General features: G+C 37.6%; 1 long non-coding RNA gene across 1 annotated transcript; it reads right to left on the bottom strand.

Moving 5' to 3' along the window:
- Positions 1-207: 207 nt before the first annotated feature.
- LOC130461263 (uncharacterized) lies at positions 208-4466 on the bottom strand. Its single transcript, XR_008921691.1, has 2 exons — positions 3880-4466; positions 208-833 (listed from the first exon to the last, which is right to left on the bottom strand). It is a non-coding gene; the product is annotated as an uncharacterized lncRNA (long non-coding RNA).
- Positions 4467-6783: the final 2317 nt, after the last annotated feature.

The following is a 6783-nucleotide window of genomic DNA, read 5'->3' as shown; positions in this document are numbered from 1 at the left end:
GTGGAATTCTGTCAGAATTGTCTCCTCCCGGAACACCTCAACGGAACGGTGTGTCAGAACGGAGGAACAGGACCTTGCTAGACATGGTTCGATCAATGATGGGTCATATAAACATGAAGTGTACAGAAAGACTTCAAAAGGAAGGAATTCTAGAACCATTTGGCTTAGAGGATTATGGTAAATGCGAATCATGCTTACTTGGCAAAATGATAAATTAAAGCAACCTTTATCTAAAGTTGGAGAAAGAGCAACTGAACTATTAGGTTTAATCCATACAGATGTATGTGGACCAATGAGTTCAAATGCTAGAGGTGGTTTCAGCTACTTTATCATTTTCACTGATGACTTCAGTAGATATGGTTATGTCTACCTAATGAAGCATAAGGCTGAATCTTTTGACAAATTCAAGGAATTTCAGAGTGAAGTAGAGAATCAATTAGGCAAGAAGATTAAAGCACTGCGGTCTGATAGATGCGGTCAATATCTGAGCTATGAATTTGATGATCATCTGAAAGAATGTGGAATTCTGTCAGAATTGACTCCTCCTGGAACACCTCAACGGAACGGTGTGTCAGAACGGAGGAACAGGACCTTGCTAGACATGGTTCGATCAATGATGGGTCAGGCCGAACTTCCAATAGAATTTTGGGGACATGCACTAAACACAGCTTCACTCACACTAAATAGAGCTCCGTCTAAAGCTGTCGAAAAGACTCCATATGAGTTATGCCCTTCAATCTATGCCCTTCTTGCCATCCTTTTATCTATGCCCTTCTTGCCATCCTTCTTGCCATCCTTTTATCTACCATTCTCCTTCAATTCTATCTACCACCCTGTAAACAAAAAAAAAACAGTCAATATAATAGGAAAATTAATGCATGTAATTCAAATTGAAATAATATGATCAATTTTGCAAAACAACAGATGAAAACCACACAACGACTGCACGGGAAGAAACATAAAGCAGCAGCAAAACTGCACATGAAGGGCAGCTACGAGCAAATAAATGAGCAAATATAAGCTTTTATTCTTCTCTGCTTTGAACAATTTCATTGGAAATATGGCTATCTGATTCCCTTCTATGCTCTCTACTGCAAAGCAAGTTCTTATAGCAGAAATCAGCATGCAGCAGCAGTTCTAAAAGGTTGTCAGGCTCTTTCAGAAATCAGCATATCAGTAAGTGTAGGTTGTCAGGCTAACAAGAAGAGACATGTTGTGGCTCTTTCATACTTAAGCCATCCTGCATTCCGATACATGTTACACCGTGCTCAACTTCTACACTTAAGTACTAGCAGCACTATACCAACATCTGCAATGAATCAGCTATTCCCTGTGACTGAACTAACACAAAAGTGGTGGAAAGGTTGAATGATTTGCATTAATAGGAAGCTTTTACAAAACAGAGGACCTAGAGGCTTTCGAGAGGCCTCAAACTCTCACAATTTCCACAATATTCTCAAGATGATTCCCAGGTTCTACTCCCTCTCCTATTTGAATACAATTCTCAGTAAGAGACAAACGTAATAAAAGAAAAGTAACTAGACACAAGGGCAGCTCAAACAAGACAAATTGTTTTAACTAGACTGCAGGCTGCATCCCCCATTTAGAGTGGCTCCTTTACTTTGTAACGGTTGTGGCCTCTGCCATCTCTACTTCCTTGTTGTCCCCTAGTGGCAGCTTCTTTTTGTTTCTCCTTGCATATGTCTGTAATGGCAGAGGGTTAGGTGGATGCATTGCAACATCACACGAGGTTTCAGATAACTAGTTTTATAGAGTTTTGTAGCAAGACCAACTCCTGCGATATATTGTTTGAACTGTGTATTTTGGTGATCATGGGATCATAATATACACCTGAGTTATAATAGGAGCAGCACCATGAGTAATTTGGAGTCTAATTGTTTTACTTCTACTTTTAAGAACAAAACAGAACTGAACAAACAGGAGCAACTGCTAACAACCAGATAGCTTATCTCTACACAACAGGCAGTCCCTCTAAACTGAACATAAGAAAAACAAGGAGCAGGTTCTGCTAGTTTTTCCCCTGACCTTGCTGGAAACACCCAGTATTCCCCTAAAGCAGCAGTAACGTAACCACCTAAAGCACATCACCACATGCACACTCCATATGAAGGGGAAAACTAAGCATCCAACAACAACCAACAGAGGTCCTGCTGTCCCACATACCAGATTTAATATTTGGAGACGGATCCATGTATAAATCATCAACTTTATAATATTATATAATTCAATTCAAATCTTAAATAACATAGAAAAATTATATACCACAACAGTCAAACAATTCAGTGAACTAAAGGAAAAAAATTAAAATTAAACTACTCATATGACCCAAGTTATGTAACTGACATTTTTGATTCAAGATATTATTAATTCTATTCAAGTCGATCTCTTCCAGCAGAAATCTCAATCGATTCAAAGATTGGGAAAGCCCAATGTCGTGATATTAGTGGCAGGTAGAAAGCCGATTTGGGTTATGAGCATCCGAGCATATCTCTAGTGAACAATATCTTCGTTATTTTCAACATACAAGTTCATTTTGGGTATCATTTTGGGTTCTAGGTTATGACACCGGACCAACTGGTTGATTCAATATTACCATGTTTAGTAGCAAGACCTTATATATCCAGGTCTGTTATAAACTCTCCCTATCAGATATTTCAGTATACAAGGAAAACTAGCAAGAACAATCAAACTTGGTTGTTTAAGTACTACACCCTACTTAAAATTTACAACATGAAAACATATTTAGTACAAAGTATATGATATACTTTGTCCATTCGCCGTTACTTTGAGTGTTATATTGGTCAACTATGCATTTAGAATATATTTCTAATACGAAGTATATGTTTCTAAAGGCAAGCCTGGGCATGAATTTGTGCTTGTGTAACCAGAAAAAATCAACAGGCAACAAGTAAGGTCTCAATAAAAAAGAAAGAAAAAGGGTAACAAATATACTATACTGAAATAAGCCCCAATTCAAAGATGAATACTCCAACGTTGTCTTACCAAAATGATTGCTTATGAGCTCACCCATGTTTTCTTAGGGAATCCTAGGACTCTTTGAATTTGGGTTGTGTTCTTTTATAATTAAAAAGCATGACTTCTTCTCTGATGAACAAGAATCAGAAGAAAAAAATACAGTCTAAGATTATATACTGTATATAACTTGTATCAAGATTATCATCTACAAACATTATATTGCGAGGTCACCAATGGTGGTGGGCAACTCAGCCGATAGCTCGGCTTCGCTCGCTGATTTAGTAGAAAGCAGATATAGTGTTTAGAAATTTGACCTCCATGTTCTCATAATAATTCCATAACCTGAAAACACTGCATGGTACAACTCATAATTTGAACAATATTATGGAGGAATTTCTTCAAAAGTCTGAAATTTTTCTCATATAAAATTTTAGGGTGTTTTGTGTTTATCGGCTACTCGTGTTATGTTGCACATTTGCACAGAAAAGGAAATTCAAATATCGTATTCTCAAGCTAGTAAAGGTCATATGATCTATATGAGTTATGTCCTGCATTTTCAGTAAGCTCTCAACTATTAGTATACAAGTTGTGTACATGATAAAGAAAGCCCTACAAACCACGAAAACACTAACTCAAAAGCAAGGAGATTACCATCTTCAAACATTAAATTGAACTCCTTTTCCACTAAATATCCTTCGCAGCTCATACGATTCTAACAAATTCTAATTCAAAATTAAGCATCAGAGTTCTCAAAGTACCCATGAAGGCATGAATGAATAATAATTTTCCATCAACACTTCTAAAATTAGAAATCAAATCTTCCTTTTCTCACAAAGAAATATCTAAATTTCATACAAATAACAAAAAGGGAATATAGATCACCTGAATTTCCCTCTGAATATCATTAAAATCGCTTTCGAAAGATACAAGAACTCTCCCCACTCCTCTTAATCTGGACCCTGGTGGCGAGATACCGCAGCGACGAGAGCTTCGAGAACAATCGTTTCCGCTGCTTTGGCTTTCTCCGACGAAAACTTGCGGAACCACTCAAGTTGGGCGACTATGTCTAAAGCTTGTGCACGACTGGGATCACTGATTGACCGGCCCTAATAGCTACTGCCGACGCCGTTAACGGGGATGGTGGTGAAAGTGGGATTGAATTGTCCACCATTGACGACATTGGAGGAGATAGAAAGTGATTGGTTAACAAAATTGAAACCCTAATTTAATTCACATTAGGTTTAGCGAAGAATTGAATATGAGAGAAAGTTTAGATGAGACTGAGGGGGTTGTGGTGGGCTAGTGGCAGAATGTGAAAAATCAAATTAGAAAATGAAAAGTTTGGGGGATTTTAGGTTAAGGGAAATTCCAAAGAAAAGAAAAATATCTTCATGGGTAGAAATCGTCGCAGTAGCTAAGAAAAATATTAAAAAACAAGTAACCGTTGCCTTTTTCTCAACTATAACAACGCTTTTATTAAACCCAAATGAAGATATCTTCACATGTGAAATAATGTTACTATAGATTATCTATTGCAACGGTGTAAAAACTGTTGCTTTATTTGGCGTTGCTATAGGTCCTTTTTCTAGTAGTTCCATGTGCATCATTTATTGGTTCAGTGGTGTATGCTATGATATGTACACGCCCGGATGTTGCGTATGCACTCAGTGCTACGAGCAGATACCAGTCAGACCCAGAAGCGGCACATTGGACTGCCGCCAAGAATATTCTGAAGCACCTGAAAAGGCACAAGGATGATTTCCTGGTCTATGGTGACGATGATGAATTAATTGTTAAAGGCAATATGGACGCAAGTTTCCAAACCGACAAAGATGATTTCAGATCACAGTCTGGGTTTGTCTTCTGCCTCAACGGAGGTGCAGTAAGCTGGAAAAGTGTTAAGCAGAGCACCATTGCGGATTCTACAACCGAAGCGGAGTACATTGCTGCACATGAAGCAGCAAAGGAATCTATTTGGCTAAGGAAGTTCATAGGTGAACTTGGTGTAGTCCCCTTTATCAAAGGACCAATAACTCTATATTGTGACAATAACGGAGCTATTGCACAGGCAAAGGAGCCTAGACACCACCAGAGAGTCAAGCATGTACTTCGTAGATTTCACCTTCTACGAGACTTCGTTGAAAGAAAAGAAGTCGAGATAAGAAATATTGGAACTGACGAAAATATCTCAGATCCATTAACTAAACCTCTGCCGCAAGCGAAGCACAACTCGCACATTGCAACTATGGGAATCAAGCATGTTGGAGAATGGCTTTGATGTCCTTAACAAATATTTTAAAGTTTTATAGTTTAATATACTTTGTAAAATGTTTTGGTTAACCATTCATATAAATGAATAGAATTCATTTTTCCATTTAATTTTGTGGTTTATTAAATGATGAGTCCTTTCAATTTGACGATATATTCAAGATAGAATGTCAGGACCAGTCCTATGACTAAGAAATGTCTATCAAGTGAACTTGAATGTCAAAAGTTGAAAATGGTCCCTGGTCGGAAGTTTTCTATAAAGGTGGACGCATAGAAAACGCTAGACGACTAGAATGCAAGATGACTAGTAGTTATGTTTCTTGAACTATGTGCACATGGCAATGTCGCAATCATTTGCATAGATACTTACTTGAGAAGATTAGTATCGGAAAGACCTATGAAACTTTATTGTAAGAGATGAAAATCTGTCATAAGTAAATTTCATTACATTACTAGACACTAATCCTCAATACCTGAGTGATTTGAGATTATTTGTTTGAGAACTGGTTACTTTGACGTTGTCAAGCGTCGCACCGTAAAGGGAGACTATAACGACAACGCTCAGGTAATCACCTATCAAACGAAGTCTAACCTCAAGATCACAAGATTGGGATTGTCCTCCCATAAATCGGGATGAGATGCTAAAAGTTGTACCAGGCCACTCGGAGAGCTAGAAACTGAAAAATGCATGGCCGTGCTCAGATGAATCATAGGCTATGATTATCTGTTTATTTGATTAGTTGAACTCTGAAATCGAGAAATACCTCTGGACATAATAAGGATGACTACTCTTACCTTATGTTCATGAGCAAGCATCAAGCGATGAAGGAATTAGGCAATGCACACTTGTCCCTAAGGACAAGTGGGAGACTGAAGGAAATAATGCACTTGGTCCAAGTATGCATTCAATGCTAAGTCTAATAAATGTGGTTCAGTATTAATTGATTAAAATAATAATTCAGTGAGATCAAGTGAGCTGAATGCCTAGCTAGAGGCTGCTTCAGTTCAAGTGGAATTAATAATATTAATCCACAACTTACTCTTGACTTAACCCGTAGGGTCACACAAATAGTACGCGAAAGGAAACAAGTATTTGAGTGAATATATATTATCCATTAAATACTCTATTTATGAACATTAGGAAACGACGGATCTCGGTTCCAGTGGTAGCTGAAATCGTCAAAAGGCAACATATAGAATGTTCCGGAAATGATGATATTGCCGGAAACAGAAATATGGATCATGACGGAAATATAAATATTATCAGAGTCGTAGATGTTGTCGGAAACATAAACATGGTACGTATTGGAAAATATTATCGGAAATGGAAATACTGCCGGAATCGGAAATACTGTCGGAAACGGAAATATTGCCGGAATCGGAAATATTGTCGGAATCGAAAATAAATTCAGGAAACGGAAATATTAAATATTTGTTCAAATCGGAAATATTAAATATTTTTTCGAAACGGAAACGAATTCCGGAATCGGAAAACAAATAGGAAGCGCGACGTTCGAA

The sequence above is a fragment of the Spinacia oleracea genome, chromosome 5 (assembly GCF_020520425.1).
Source record: "Spinacia oleracea cultivar Varoflay chromosome 5, BTI_SOV_V1, whole genome shotgun sequence".
Taxonomy (NCBI): Eukaryota; Viridiplantae; Streptophyta; class Magnoliopsida; order Caryophyllales; family Amaranthaceae; genus Spinacia; species Spinacia oleracea.
Note: the sequence above shows the minus strand (reverse complement) of the source record. Positions and strands in the feature narration are given on the sequence as shown.